Source organism: Mycteria americana, chromosome 1 (assembly GCF_035582795.1).
Source record: "Mycteria americana isolate JAX WOST 10 ecotype Jacksonville Zoo and Gardens chromosome 1, USCA_MyAme_1.0, whole genome shotgun sequence".
Taxonomy (NCBI): domain Eukaryota; kingdom Metazoa; phylum Chordata; class Aves; order Ciconiiformes; family Ciconiidae; genus Mycteria; species Mycteria americana.
This window is the reverse complement of record NC_134365.1, coordinates 85,716,670-85,733,259: the sequence shown is the minus strand read 5'-3', so window position 1 is coordinate 85,733,259 and position 16,590 is coordinate 85,716,670. Positions and strand designations below refer to the sequence as shown.

General features: G+C 44.5%; 1 protein-coding gene across 4 annotated transcripts in view; it reads right to left on the bottom strand.

Annotated features, from left to right (window-relative positions):
• Positions 1 to 13,583, bottom strand: part of TSPAN9 (tetraspanin 9) — a 195,719-nt gene extending 182,136 nt beyond the window's left edge. Inside the window, exons 1-2 of one of the 4 annotated variants that reach the window (XM_075509740.1) lie at positions 13,446 to 13,583; positions 2,570 to 2,614 (exon numbers count right to left, since the gene is read on the bottom strand). The gene's annotated coding sequence lies outside the window, so the exon portion shown is untranslated. The remainder of the gene's footprint in view (positions 1 to 2,569; positions 2,615 to 13,445) is intronic. The other 3 variants (XM_075509717.1, XM_075509733.1, XM_075509723.1) reach the window with 3 other exon arrangements.
• Positions 13,584 to 16,590: the final 3,007 nt, after the last annotated feature.

Genomic DNA, 16,590 nt, shown 5'->3' with positions numbered 1-16,590 from the left:
CCACATGCTAGCAAGGCATTCAATCACTTTATTTTAACAACAAATTTATTTTTCAGATACTAGAAATTCAAGTCTGGCAAGCTTTTCAATATGCATAAGTTATGTTTCATAGAAAGTAAAAGCACATTTCCCATTCTGCTTAGCATGACAAAGTCCTATCTTCTTAGCAGAAATGGACACCTTTGAAAAGAAAATCCTTGAATTACAGTAAAGGGTATCTGAAATCCCATAGCTAACACTGATCAGCAAGGTAAAGAAAGTGAGGTAATTTCTAGACCTCCATTACAGATGGGATACTAATTTTTCAATCTGCTGTGAAACTGATTTCAGTAACATAAAGGAAAGGGGAGAAAATGGCATATCACCATGCATGCAGGAAAAATGTTTGAAATATTCTATTTATCTTCTCTCTCTGAGAGATGTGGATTCTTTTGTACTCCTTGATGATGTGATTCACAGATCAGCATTCTGGGAATCAAGCCTATGCCCATTTACCAGTGTAATATGATCATTTAGCATAATTAGCATATGATATTTTGACACTGTCATGGACTTGGACCAGATTTTAAATGTAAATATTTGCCAAACAGTACATCCTAGTGCCCAGTGCTACATAATGGTGTAACTTAAGACACTCACTTGATGTGCTTTCTCTTCTGGGGACAGAGTTAAGGCTGCTGTGGGAATTCTCACTTTCATAACATAAGGCAGTTTAAACATTACAGATAATGTTACATTAATTTCTGCAGTATCAAATTTTAAAGGGATGGAAACAAGATGAAAGAGCTCACAATACAGCAATCATTTCACAGAATCACAGAATCGTACAGGTTGGAAAAGACCTTTAAGATCATCAAGTCCAACCGCAAACCTAACACTACCAAGTCTATCACTACACCATGTCCCTACACCATTCAAGTGATGCAAAGATGAACAGAAAGAAAATTCCTGGAAGAAACAACAACCATTTCAAACTTCCCCAACTATCTTTTCCCTGGTGTACTCCATCACCCAAGAGCAGGGCCCAGCTTTCCTAGGACACAGGAATCAACAGAGCACCATTCGGTATGATTCAGAGTATGGCACACATGCAAAAAGTAATCAAAAAATCATTGAAAGATGTAAACACACAGCAGCCTTACAGGAGAGACGTTTTATGCATAAACCGAGGCTTTTTGTAACTGTCTTAAATTCTACAGCATGAAATTTCATAGGTTCTTTATCTTACATACTGTAGCACTGTGTCATCTACTAGAAATACAGATGCTACCTATATAAATGCCTAACACCCCCCAACTATCTCTTCATTCTTTTTCTTGCAACAGAAATATCCAGAAGCTGTTCATGTCCAACAGCAAATGTACAGATTTTAAGCTAGTTGTACACCTCTTATTAATACATCTTACTACTAATTTTTTCTCTCAGAAACATACAGGTCCTACAAGTGAAATTTTCCACAGCAGTTAGACAACAGAACTACTGCCTTGACATTGAAAAATCCCTCTCAGTGTATTTCTCAGTTCTCCCTTAAATAAACAGTATCCCAAGGTCAATGCATCTTTGCCATATCCCCAAGACTGAGTCATTGTGTGGCATCACCTGTAATGATGATTTACACAAGAGTAAAGGAAAGCTTCAGCATTTCTTTTTCTTATCGTCACCTAACATCCTCTTTGGCTTTTCCAATTGCAGGGAGATTTTTTTCCTTCACAGACGATAATCTCTCATCACTCATCCCAAAACGTACAACAGTAGATGTTCTTTGCCTGCAGCTGCCTTTAAAAGTTCTACACAAGCACCACAGAAGCATGCAACAGTCCTTGGCAAGCCAAGTGCATGAGTGGACTATTATCTCTCTGCTGCTCCCATTGCTAGAGCCTACCAACCTGCACTCCTCGCAGCCTTTGGCAGAACACGTGGCATTCAGCAGAAAGGTGGCTCTCACCTCTCCTTTCCCTGAAGGGCCAGGAGTTGCTTCCTCTACAATGTCAGAAATGCAATGAAAGGTAGGCAGTGCCACGTTTTCCACTCACTGCTTAGCCAAGGCTAAATCCCTGAAGAATGTAGGGAGTGTAAAAACACAAAGCAATAGGCCCGCAGCTGCACTAGGACACCAAACGCGAGGGTAACAGTGGGTCCCTCCAAGATGAGTCTATTTTTCCAAGCCTGTTTATAAAATTACACTTGCACAAAAGGACAAAACTTATATGGACTAATGAAAGTGCTATCAGTAGGAACCCTGTTTGGTTCTTCCCTGCTTCCTTTCCCTTCAAATGTCAGAGACAGGTAAGAAAACAGAGGAAGAAGAATATTTGCATATAATGAAGAGAATTACTGGCCTCCGCTGTTACATTTCCTTGGGTACCTACAGCACCACTTGGAGACAACCCCAACAACCACCACATTACTCTGGACTCTCTCAGCATTTGTGGCAAGAAAATAACAGATCACAAGAAGGTTTCATAAGGGCCCAGTGTAGGCCCAACTCGTCGCCCCTTAATGTCAATGCAAGCAGCATCAAAGATTAGATTGACTGACTCCGAGTATCCTTCACAGACTTCTTACTTACTTGAGGTAATGGGATGTACGCCAAGGGAAAAGTCGCAGACCAAACCTGGAGAGATGAAGAAGACCAAAGTGAACTTTGTTGCCTTTTGGACCCACCTCCCATCACAAAAATATTTACCTCAAGAGGACAGAAAGGAGGGATTGGGGGGGGGGGACAGGAAAAGTTAAGTCAAATCCCACCTCCTTCTGAACAAAAGGAGTAAGTCTAAACACTGGTCTCTAGCGCATAATATACTGATTTCATCTGGACTCGAATTTAAATAATGACAATAGGCAAAATATTAAAACAGACTCACCAAAACTAAAGGGAAAACAGAGATTAAGGGGAAAAGCAAAACTTATGTGTCAAATCAGAAATACTAGTCAGAAAAAATCCAATGCTTCTTCCCCTTTGCATTTAGGTCCCCCATCATCACCAAGACACCTGATGACCCATTTACAGCAGCAAGAACAGAAATTAAGCAAGACCTTCCCTGCTGAACTCTCCTGCACTAGTCCCACTTTCTGACTGGTCTCATCTTTGCTTCTAGTACAACAAACCACTGCTGGAGTGAAAATCACACAAAACCAAACAACATAAAGTATCCCACTTTCTCCAATTCATACTGGTACTTTCAGGGCTGTAACAGCACCACCCCAATGTCAGAAGGGTGCTGCAAAAATAGCAAACTGACAAGAGTGAGACCAGAACTCCCTCCAACCACGTGGTGGAGAGACACACAACAGTACCATCTCCAATATTTAAAACGCCATAAAAATTATTGCAGCTGCACACGAAAAGTACAGGCTGATTATTAAAAAAACATGTGATCATTCACCAAACTTGGTCAACAGAAATGTTTCCATTATTCCATTGTTGGTGGTGGCTTTTAAATGAATGCTTTCCCTCAGCCTGCCTCACTGCATCGTGTAAGACTCTGAAACACTGTTTCCAGAGTCTAGAAGTCACAAAAAGTACTCAAGCATATCTATGAGAAAATAATTAATTTCTAAATGTTTTCAGATTTCCAATATAAGGCATTTTTAAAGGTGGATAAGAAAACCCTATTTCAAAAATGGTGTTTTCAAAACTAACTACTGCCCCTTTCAGAACAGTAAACATGGAGATAATCAGTTGCCTTCACCTTCAACCTTATCACATTCAGTTTTAAGAATTCATTTACCTCAAATTACCCATTGCCTTTGTTGCCAAGAGAAGGTCTTGTTGATTTCACAGTTCACACAGCCTATTTACTACACCTGCTGGAGCACATGGACACCTCAACATATCATACACAGCAGTTCTATACATCTTCCATAAAGTGAACTAATACTAGGCTCATCACTGATGTCACACTCTCTGTCAAGCACATGCAGGCAACCAACCAACCAACCAAACCAGCTCCCTAGAGACACAAGAGACAACTTTATTTCAGCAACTGACTTAATCATATTGAAGTCAAATGTGGCTTAGCAAAAAATAAAAATAAAAACATAAAAAAAATTTCAAGAATTAAATAATCCCAAGTTTCCCACAGCTCCACTGCATAGATGTTGGCTAGTTAGTCAAACTGATGCCACACACAGTATGCTGTCAACTACATTTAAAGGTTAACTTCACTCACCACTGATGTAAGCCTGTTATGAATACAGCATGACCTGTAACAAAGGCAAAAATGGACTGAGAGTAGCCCTTTAAGTCATGTAATCCAGTGCCAGGTAGTGGTCCTCGCCACACCACAGGTACGCTGCTTGGCTTGACATAAGCCAGGTCTATACAGTAAAATTAAGAAAGGAAAATCAAACGCTTGCAAGAAAACCATTAGAGGAAAGAGGGTCTTGCTGTTGACCAAGGCAAATGTTGATAACAAACTCAAAGAAACAAGAATCAGCCCAGAACCGGTGAGATGAAAATTCACAGGCAGATGCAACTGAAGGGCTCAGTTCATGCTCTCCAAGATTCACTACAGGGCTCAGGCAGGTACAAGGTTGTTGCAACAAATGATGATGCAAGGAACAGACATCCTGCAAATCCTTCAGAAACATGCATCTTTCACCATGTTGTTTACATGAGTGGGGAACTGTACTCAACAGTCAGGCAATCTGCCCAATCCGCTGTTCACAGCAGAAGGAGGTCAGGAGACAGGACTGCCTTCCAAACCAGAAGTCTTAGAACATGAGGGCTAGCAAACACTAGAAGAAAATGTAGATCTTCTCTCTTCTAGAAAGCTCAGTGATTGGTAGGAACTTACCTCCTGATAACCGTTAGGTACATCACCACACTTGGTCCTCTAAAATAAAGCATACTTGTCTTTCAGTTCCTCAAATCATGTCCCAAGGGCAAGCAAAGTCTGTTTGCTTTTGTAAATGGATGCCTTGGACTAATGCCATCAGCACCAGGTAAATACCTACTTTGGCTGTCACTGACAGTTTCCAGTTTGCTGTGGGGATATTTTGTACCTGAAGCATGGGATGAGTGTATTTTATTAATAAAATTAAAACCTACATCTCTAACCACTTTCAGATCTTTGAAACAGTAACAGGGCCGCCTAGTGATCCAAGCAGAAACAGCCTAATATCTATCTTCTTCTACTGACTTCAGAGGAACATGGAACAAAGGATATAACTTCTCAGTGCCTCTTAAGAGCAAAGGAGAGGGATGCCTTAGCAGCTCCAAAAAAGACAAGTGCCCTAAGAAGATTTTGAGAAGTAAGTTTCAAGTTTAAAAAACAGAGGAATTAAATACTATTTCCTAAAGCAGGAAGAAAGGTGGAGATTCCTTCACAAAGCAACATTCTCTTTAAAGCTCTTTAAAAAGCAGTTCAGAAAAAACAGCTGCATATCTAAATGACTTGAACTAGTCTTGTTTCCCCTGTTGTGGTTTAATATAAAAACACCGAGGAAGAAACAGAATACAGACAGCAAAACAATGTATGGTTCTCTTGCCATAGAATGAACTTCCTCAGCTCTTCAAAGAGGAATTGATGGAGAATGGAATGAGAAGGAAGAGTTGAAGATGGAGACTACATAGCTGGGAAAACCAAGCTATGATGAGATACAAGCAGGACTTTTTACCTTCATAAAAGACAGCAAGACATAATACAGATTGCTTGGGGGTCCCTGGAGAGTAGGAAACTTCAACTGGTGGAGTAAGAAAAGGAAAGCCTAAGAACAAAAAAGAGAACAAACCTAATGAAGGTGAATTTTTCAGGGAAAACTGCTTTAAAAAGGATGCCTTGAGAAATTACTTAAAGAAAAATAGAATGAAAAGGGGGGATTTCTTGTATAACCCTTGGGAGATCTTTTGTGGTGACCACCTCACCAGGAAAGGATGGGACAACATGGAACTTGGAAAACTGAAAGCCACGCAGATGAATATACATAGGTGTGGGAACTTAAGACTCTCTGTTCTCATTTCTTCCTCCTGGTTCTCCCTAGAAGACCCCTTCTCTGTTTCACAGTCCTTTTCACTTTGCCTTCTATATTTGGGATAGAGAACACTTCCAAAAAGCTCCTGTTCACAATGAAGCCTCCTCCTCTCTTTCACATCCCTCTACAGATCACTGGTCCCAGCAATTACTTTTACCATGGCTTTCTTACCCTCATCTATGACCACATTCACCTGAAATACTGTCCTGGGTCTTCCCTGTTACCTACTTGAAATAGGAGAAGCTTCATAGTATAGGATCCAGCCCCTCTTCCATCCTGAGTGGTTGTGAGGGGAATAAGTTGGAAATTTTTTTAGAGTTGCAGTTCTTCCCCCTTGCTCTTCATCTTTTATGGCACCAAATACCTCAGCAATAGGTGTCTACACAATTTATATGCTCCTCATAGCTGCCTCTGCTGCTATCAATAGTGTCCCAGGTGTTATAAAATGCAAGTCTTGCCTGTCCTGCCACTTTCTCCATTGCTGGGAAACAGATCAGCAAGAGCCTTTTTAACACTCAGAGCCACTGTTACTTGGCAAAACTTTGTGAGACAGCACAGCAGCACTGGAGAGATCCAAATGCTCTGCTGTATGAAAGAGAATCACTTTAAACTATTTATATTTGGAAGGTTTCTTTTACAGGCTTTTAAGCCAGCCATTTAGTTTTTCATTTTACAAGAAGACATGTTCCTGTCTGCTTGTTAGTACACGTCTCTTCTATTGCCAGAGCCATTACTCCATTCCCCTGATGGTATTTTGTCCACATGTATATAAATACGTATAAACAATACTCTGCACACTGTCCTCAAGTGGAAACAACATGCTAGACATTCTTAGAACGTTGCTTTCGATCCTTCATAACTTCAGCTGCACTTTCTTCAAACAAAGCAAAGCAATAACCTTCATTGGCATAAGTTTACAGTCTTAACATAAAATGCAATGCAAAGCTGATTTTGGGATAAGTACATATTTGAGAAATCAAAGAACTGTTCAAAATAAAGCTAGTTGAACATCCTGGGCAGAACTACCTTACACTCAAGTGTATGCAGAATTATAGGTAAAAAACAGCAATAGACACAGAGAAAGGAAAATATGCTTTCAAAAGCATTCTTGAATTATTCAACCTTTAGAAATTAGCAAATCCAAATAGAAAGTCTCCTTGCCTGTGCTCAAAATGAGTTTTGAGTATGGTTGCAATCACCATAAAAAGTGTTTGTCAACATACTGCCATAAGGCACTTGGAGACAGCATTCACTAACCAAATTGCGAAAGACTAGGAACTTGGGTTAGTAACACTAGAGTATGCAATGCTGTCTCTCAGGCTTTGCCCCTCTATAGCCATATTCATTTGGAAATTAGTAATGATTACCTAGAGGTTATAGAGAACAGTGCAAGCCCTGAATACAAATAAAACTACCAACCAGAAAGTACTACTTGTCTAGCTTTGTCACAACATTTTCTTTCCTATGAGTCCTTCCCACCAGTGTCCTAAGCCCAGGATTCCTTCAACTTCAAGCCCTGCCTCACTCAATCCTTCAGGTCGAATGACTTTAGTTAGGAGTGAACTTGAAGGACACCAAATACAGGAGAGCTCACAGAGCCCTCTGCTCTCTAGGATTTGAGTTGATCCCTGTTGCCTAGGACAGAGTCACAAGATTTTGAGCTCAGTCTCCTTCAAACCTGCTGGGTGTGACATTTCAGCTCTCTGTTCAGCGTACCACCTCATCCTTCCTTTTCAGACCTTCCTCCCAGGGGAGGGCCGCAGACTTCCTCTCCCTTAGCCTACTGCCTTCTCAAGACTCCTGCATTTTCACTTACTCCCCCTGAGCTCCTTCTCCAGTCTAGCCCTGCCTCTTCCCCAGACATGCCACATAAGGATAATACAGCTGTTGTGGTCCTATGCCTGCATGAGGTTGATATACTCCATCATATCCTTATTATGAGTATACACAGACCAGTCCAAGCAATTGTAAAGCAGTGAAGACCGTCCACAGCAAAGGCAGCTCTACTTTAGCAATATCAGTGTAGAAACTAAAGCTCAGTTCACACAGTTCAGCTGATTCTAGAGACATGCAGTGACTTGGCCTCAGAAATATAATCAGCTTTTCACTAGTTAATGTAGTTTGTTTCCTTTTTTGCATTTGTAACAGGGATCATGGAAATAAACACCCTAGCTATTAGTCACTTCCACCTTCAGAAATATCAGGCGTTAAGAACAGCATGACAGAGTTTGCATTAGAAAGGAGAACTCTGACAGCAAAAGTGCTTTCAAAAGAACTTAAATAAGAAAAATTTTCCTGTTATGCCTTTTGAAACAAAGATTAATGCAAACTTCAAATCTTTTAAGATGACGTTATTACATCAGTGTTATCATAATATCACAACATCATATTCACATCACTGCAAAGAAATGCTAAACTTAATTAATACCTTTGTCCACTTAAAGGCTTATTGGAGCATATGTTTACGATTTAGTCTGCCTCATCTCCCTGGAGCTATCCCCAGAACATGCCTATCTGTTTTACACTCTTGATTTTAAAAGCTTTTCAACAATAGGATTTTTTCACCCCTCCTCAACAGGCAGTTTAACAGCCTAATACACCTCACTGCCATCAAAACGCAGTTCATTACCTACCAGGGATCCCACGTTTCCTATCTGTTCTTTCTTCTGTGTGAAGCACAGAGGTCAGATGCTTCCTGTTTTACTGTGCTTGCAGTCAAGGGAAAAGCAGCAGGGCTCTGCCCAAGGATTGTGCCTTATTCTACAAACTCTAGCTCTCAAGGTTTATTTTTGACAGCATGACTGCAGGTGCTTGGAATATCAGAAGAAACAGTTTAATAGAGCCTGAAGAGGAAGTGCTTTCAAAAGCAGGCCAAGAAGGAAAGGTGAGGTAGGGGTTGAAAGACAGCTGAAACGCAGTGCTAACTGTGGCAACAGACAACTCAGAGAGATGCATGACTTTCCCAGAAACACCTGTGCAATGAGGAAAGCATCCAACATCTTTCACTGGAGAACAACGTCCTGCCTCATTACAAACACACCACAGAAAGTATGTCACTGAACCAGAGGAAGTGATCCACAAGACCAATTTGATGGGTTTTTCCCAGGAAACATAGCACTGGCATTCAGCAATGCAAGTTTCATCTGAGAGAGGCTACCAGGAGCAGCAGAAACAGTCTCTGGAAATCAGCTTGAGGAGACCAGGAGAGATGGAGAGGAAGGACGGAGTGCACTAGTGATAGCTCTTTTGTCTCCAATAGAGCATCTTGTTATACATGAGTAAAATACACTAAAGTTTGTATCTTCCCAGTGAGCACTCCTCCCCAAAATTAAATTCTAGCATGCATTGTACTGAGTGAAGAGAAGGCAGTTCCTCAGCACATCCCTACTTTACCACAGTTTTGCTGCCATGTAGAGAGGAAAAGACAAAGACCTATTTCTGATCCACGCACATTCTCTGGGTATTGCTAAGCTGGCCCTACCAGGATTGACTCAACCCTAAGGTCCATTAACAGCCATGCCACAAATGGGGAAGTGCTTTGCTGATCCTGGCATGTTTATTCTACTTTCTACAGAGTCAAAGAAGGTAACCCTCAGGTAAGAACTTTTCCCTGATCATACACTGTCTTTTCCCAAGCACCATGTTGTATTGTCATCACACTTCCTACATGAATTTTGAAAGAGCACAGCTTGACCTATTCCAGAAAGCATCTTTAAGTGATGTTACACTAAAAAGGCACTTTGTACATTGAGAATCACTAAAGGAAAGCAAGTTTTCAAATAGAAAGTATCTTCACCCCCCCCCCTGCCCACACACACATACCTTTCCAGCATAAGCCCTTAGCACAGTGAGGAAAATTTGTAATTTAATTTTTTAAAATTCCTCTACTAAGGATCTTAGAAACACATCAGCATCCTAAAAACCTCTCTCCATTTCTTCATCTGTGGTGCTTACAAGTATTGCCATAGTTTTACACACCTCCTTCCTTCTCAGACCAAATGGCTGCTTGATGTTAGGACCAGAGAATTCATGTTGGAGCAGGCCTGAGAAGGTGATCTAGTTTCACTCCTGCTCTACTCTACACAGGGTCGGCTACGAGGTCACAAGAGGAGTTTATCCACGTTAGTCTTGAAAACCTGTGAGGACAGACATTGCACAACCCTTCTGGGCAACCTGTTCCAACACTTGACTGTGCTCATAGCAGAAAAGGTTTTCATTACATCTGACTTGAACCTCTTGTTTCAACTTATATTTGTTGTCCCTTATCCAACCACCACATACCAATGTGAACAGCCTAGCTCTGTCTTCTTGATAACCTCCTCCTATGTACTGGAAGGTTACTATAGGTCCCATCAAAGCCTTCTCTTCTCCAGGCTGAACAAGCCTTGTTCTCTCAGCACATGATCCTCATACTGTATCAGGGCCCCAAGCGCACTGAAAGGCCTTTAAAGGCCCTGATCAGCCTCACGCGGTGCCTCCACCCCCACTCTCTGCCCATGGCCCCAGGGGCTGCATTTAAGCTCTGCCTTTGGCCTTCAGTCCCTGCCCAAGCTATGTTGTAGGTGTGCCTGTCTCCAGTCATGCCTGTGTATGGTCATGGACCCTGTTAACCCATGGCATGACTTCCTCACTTGACCTTAGACCTGCTGCATCACTATGGACCTGCTCAGTGATAACTGGACTGTGTCTGACCCTAACTACCATCACTGGGCCTGATCCTGACCCGCTGATTCACGTCTCAACTTGATCTTGGACCTGCCTTATCACCACAAACCTGCCTGGTGATCTAGACTCTTGCTTGGGACTGGCTGCCTCACTCAGTACCATGGGATGGGGCCCTGGCTGGTGGGGCACCTGCCTTGCCTGCTGGGTTACCACACTCAGCTCCCAGCTCCCCATCCCTTACCGAGGGCCAGCTGTTCCACAATATGTGCTCCAGCCCCCAACAGTCCGAGTGGCCCTCCACTGGACTAGCTCCAGTTTATCCATACCTCTCTTGCCCCTGAGGGCAGAAAACTGGATGCAGTGTTCTATTTTGTCTAACAAATGCTAAGTACAGGGAGATAATCACTTCCCTTGGTATACTGGCTGCAGTCTTATTAATATAGCCCTGCATATTGTCGGCTGCCTTTGCTTCCAGGGCACACTGCTGGCTCATGCCCAGCTTCTTTAAAGTGTTCTCATCTCTTTTTATGCATCAATAAATGTAGTGACATTCTTGCAACGCAGAAAACTAATGGGGCATCAGTCACTTGCAAATAGCAAGATACTGAAACATGACAAAAGTGAAAAACTGAGATGAGTTTTCAATTGGTCAGACTGAAGTGCAACAGGAATGTTAATGTACTGCTTCTAAAACAAGCAGTCTCTTCTGATCAAGGCCCAAACAACTCCATACCAGCTCTCACAGAGTAATACTGAGACAAAGTCTTGGATTCTCTAGTACAAACTTGCTGGTTTCGCATGTGCCACAAATGTGAAAGTAACTCTTCCAACCAGTGCTGCGGCCTCAAGTGTTGTTTTGCTATTTCATTTTGTGCTGTTCCCATGTTTCACTTTTTTATTGCAATGTTTTAGTTTGTCTATTTGGGGAGGGAGGGGTTAAACACTAAAAATACACAGTTGTGTTGGAAATACCCTCATGGAGAGGCTGAGGTTTGGCATGCTTTGGAAGAAAATAACTTAAAATAGCAAGGAAAGCAAAGACTGTGGGATATGCATCTCTCATGGCTATTTTCTGTTAAAATAACCACAATAACTAAGATAACACTGACATTCCCAGTTAACCCTCTACCCTCCTCAAGAGAGATGAACAGGATCTTTCTAACCTCAGAGCTCTGTCTGAATAATGCAAATGGTGCTGCATTAGTTATATTCCGACCCCACGGTCTTCTCATGTAGCTTTATTACTGAGAATTAGTTTTAAAGAAAGTGTAGATGCCCAAAATCAAATGTGCCATAAGTTCTACAGCCCCATTATAGAAAAGACCTTGTCTGTAGGATTTGCAATTTGAACAGCACAGGTCTAAAAATATGAAAGGGAGAGATCTGGAGGCAGAAGCTACATTAGCTCCATCAGTTTTCATTCTTGGAGCTCAGAAAAAATGCAAAATGGAAGCCAAGGGCATAGAACTATGAGGACTGGTTTTTTTCCTTGGTATTATCAACCACATGCACATCACATTGATAACTTATCTTTTGATATTTTTTAAATTATTGAGTGCTAACTATGGCCCCATAGTCTATGCTGATATAACTCATATGAATGCATTTCTTCAGTGGCTATTATCCTTTGCCATTATACGCCCTGGCTATAAAGAACTTCATCCATCAACTTAACAAATCTTCAAAACTACCTGTGGCACCTCTTACTTTGCTACAGTAATATCTTAAGTTTTGGCATTCACAGGTAAAGTTTAGGCCCACCTAAGACTAACAGCACGAACAAGCCACATAGTTTGACTCTCATGGCTGTTCTGGAGAATATCCAACTTTTTCCCAGTCAAATCCCAGATGACTAACCCCAAAGTCTTAAAATAAGTCAGTGCAGTCAGGTAGGGAAATCAGGTGCCCTCATTCCTAGCCCTGTGCTTTGAACCACAAAACCATGCAGAGTAAAAGCGCAGAAACAAAGAGTTGATAAAAGGACTAAATAAAGAAATGCAGCTTTATTCACCCTTGTAGCCTAGTTTTTCCCCCAACACAGCATCCTCATACCACAGGTCCTTCCCTCTGCCCATCTCAAATCTCTGGAGCTGAAGGCCTTTCTTTTTGAGAGAGGAAGAGCTCACGGAGCTCCCACCTCCCATCAGGAGCACGATGACAGGCAGATATCCAAGATTCAGCCAAAAAAGTTTCCAAAAGCTTGAACAGGAAAAGGAAAGGCTAGAGTCAAGTTTTACATAAGAAGGGGGAAGGCAGGAACTGTTGGCACCACCTCTGCGGGCGGCTGCCGAGGAGAGCTGTCAGCCCACCGGCCCGCCGTGGCCTTGCTCCCCCATCGCCCCCTGGACCGCAGCCTCCCTCCTGCCACCCGGGCTTCCCTCCCGCAGGCTCACGCGTGCTCTGCCCCCCGCGGGGGCTTCTCCGCGCTCCCACCCATCCAAGGCTCGGCTCGGCCCTGCGCCCTCGCAGACGCCGCTGGGCTCGTCTCGTCCCTCTGAACTAACTTTCCCGTTTCCGCAAAAATTGTACAGACGGTGGGGGATTACTGTTTTCACCACAGACTCCTTACCCCTACGAGCCTCCCGCTCCCCCACCCCGACCCGCCCGCCGGGACCCCGCCGCTCCCCAGCGCCTCCAACCGCCAGGCCGGCGGCCCCCGGCCCCTGCGACCGGCACCCCCCGCCCCCCCCCCCTCCCCCCCGCCACCGGCTGCCCCCTGCCGCCCCGCTCCCGCCATCTCCCACGGCCGGGAAGCACCCACAACTTTCCGCCGCCTCCCGCTCCCCGCGGCGCACGGGTCTCACCCGCGCGTCCCTGGGCCGGGCCGGGCCGGGCCGGGCCGAATGGGGCCGAGTGGTGGGGGAGCTGCAGAGGCACGGCAGCACACGGCCGGAGCACGGCTGGAGCCGCTCCTGCCAGCGGAAACGGGAGGAGGGGCTCGGACCGGCGCTACCGAGCGGGGAGGAGCTGGGGGCGCTGCCCAGGGGAGGCTCCAGCCCCGCAGAGAAGGGGAGGGAGGGCCGCCGGCCCGGTCTTCCAGCGCGTCTCACGCCGCCCGGAGCCGGCCCGGGTGAGTCCGGAGCGAGGGGCGGCCGCTATGCCGCGCCGGATCCTGTTTCTGAGAGCTCTGCCTGGAGCCTGCTCGCCCGCGGCCCGCCCCGCGCTCTGTGCCGCCCACGCATCCCACGGCAGCCCCCCGGAACCCCCTCGGGTGGACGCCAGGGGCATCCCCCGCCTGCACCCTCCCGGAGTTGGGGGGCTGCGCCCAGGCTGGGGGCGCCTCCCGCCTCCCCCTCAGCTGCCTCCCCTGCCCTGAGGGGCCTGCGGTTGAACGTCTCCTCTGGGTGCACGTAGGCAGGGGCAATAGCCGCGCTAAGCTGTGAGCCAGCAGGCTGGGACGAATGTAACCCACTGGCACCTAGACGGCTGCTGCAAATGGCAAACCATGGCTAAGCTGCTAGCTGGTCCCAAGCCCGCGACTGCCAATATTGCTGTGACTTCTAGCACAGAGGATAAGCTTGTCCGAGTGCTTTTCTGAGCTCTCTGCTCTGGCAGCAGGAGACTGCAGTCTGCACAGCATGTTACCTGTGATGCTGTGTGAGAAAAGGCCATGAGGGAGATCCTCTGAGATCCTACAGAAAGTCCCCACCTGCCTTCCCCTGCGTGTCAGTGGAAGTGCAACAAAACGTTAATGGAGCCAACTTCAAACACTTTCTCCAGCAGAGAGTCTTAACACAGGTGGGGAAGGTTCTGCTGCGGACCACTAAGCAAAGTGTTGTGTCAGGGGGAAGTGGCCTAGAATTGGGGCTGAGATACCTACCTGCACTGATAGACTAGTGCAGTTATGGACATAGGCCTGCTGTGGGGAACTGTATTTTACAGTGTGTGAAGAGCAACTCAAGGCTCTTCCATAAATATTTCTGAAGAAGGAAGATCTGTTTCACATTCCTAGGTCCCCTGTGTATTCTCATTTCCTTCTCTGGTGCTGTTGTTGTTGTCGTCACACTTCTCAATTCAAGGGCATGTTCACATTAAATATATTCTCTCATACCTTCCATTCTTGTCCTATGTGGATTTTTGTGAACTGCTCAGTTCAACAGACTCTAAGCATCCTGGTGGTAGTGCCGCCAACAATACAACGGTCACCTGCCGCATGTTTGTTTCTCTCTCCCTCAGAAGAAAAGCATGTGCAGCAGCATTCTGTTCTTCATTTATTTATGTACAAAAGTACACAAATGTTGCTGTGTTCACCTTAAAGTAAGCCATGAAGGAAATCTGCCTTGCAATGCAGCAGGAGGTAAAGAGACTGTGGAGAGAATTTCATTTGGTTCTTTTGTTCTAGGCTCCGAAAAAGGTCCCCCTCCTGGATGCCATAGCTCTAATGCAGTAACTCCCATTGTACCTGAGGACTGAAGGATCTTCATTCCAGAATTGTTCCAAATTCCAAATAACTCAGGCTCAAACTTTGGAGATAAAGAACCACTTCCTCAAAGATGAGTAGCACAGGAAGCCAGTAGTCAATGAGGATAAGTTTGACAGTTTTGGTGGTGGTGTTATTGTTGTTTGTTTGTTTGTTTGTTTTAACAGAGACAGCATGATGTTGTGTTCTTTACCTGTTGGCATAAGCACAAGCAGCTTTATACCCAGGTATATGGGATTTCTGTAGTTCAAGTCAAAGCGAAAGATGAATAGATGAAACCAAGTCATCATTTGGAGTCTACCTTCAAAAGAAGCTAAAAAATGCTTGGAAAGAAGATAAAAAATATATGGGAGCTTTGTATGAACTTGACGATCACCTAGGGAAGAACTTGAGGACCACTCTGAAACTGGGGACTGGAGTTTGCTGGTACTGCAGGCTGGTACTTTCTAATGACTAAACCATCATGAGAGGGGAAGCTGCTCTTGGGGCCTTGAATGCACTAATAGGCCTCAGGTGCCCTGACTAGCTTTACCCACTGCTCATTAGCCCAGGAGCTTTATCTATGCTCGGGTCTGGGCACTCCAGTCATTGTCTGAACTATGTTGTACGTCTGTCTGTGTCTAGTCCTGGATTGACTTCAGCCTTGATTCATTACATGTCCTTTGACTGATGGTGACTGGACTGTCAGTGGAACCTTTTGCAACCCTTGCTCTGCTCACCTGCTTAGATGCTATGGGACTACACCCCAGTCTGTGAGGTTCCTGACAGAGCTGTGGTCAACCTTCTGGCTAGCCTTCCCTTGTAGAGTAGCCCTGCTGTTGCTGTTCCGTTACAAGCATGCCAGTTGTCTGCTGCCTTGCTACTCGGTTTTGATGTAGACTGTGCTTTGTAGACTGTAGATTGATGAAGCAGCATGACTCCCTGGCAGCTTCTTGGAGGCTCAGCACATGTTCTCTCTGCCTCTGCTACAGCTTTAGAGCAAGTTTGAGCGTATTCTCACCTGTCTGAATCATTTCTTACTCTTTGCTGTCACCACTTAGGTTCTTCAACTCCTCCATCTGGTGCAAGATGTCAAAGAACCAAGGAAAAATGAGCTAGATAATGGGGAAGAAAAAGTCACTGGCAAAACATTGCACCAAAGGCTAAAGCACATACGTAATACTCAACAAAATAATGATCCTTGGGTCTAGATACTGAACTAGAAAGATATTTAAATTCAATCCCTACCTCTGCCTCTAGGCCTACCTACATGTTTTCTTTGTCGGCAATGTCAGCTTAAGAAGTTCCCACCCCTCTCATCAGAGATAAATGAATGAATTCAAATGAACTTGTCTTACCTGAAGTGTTTCTTTTGACTTTGAAGTGAAGATGAAGGCAGGGCTCCTGTCTTACCTAGTTCTGTGTTGCTCAGACCCATGGTCTGTTGTGTCTTATCTCAGAAGACTATCTTTAAGTGGAATCATTTCAGTAATTGGGTTTGACATGATTCCACAAGCAGACGTAGCTGCACAATTGAGGGCTGATGAACT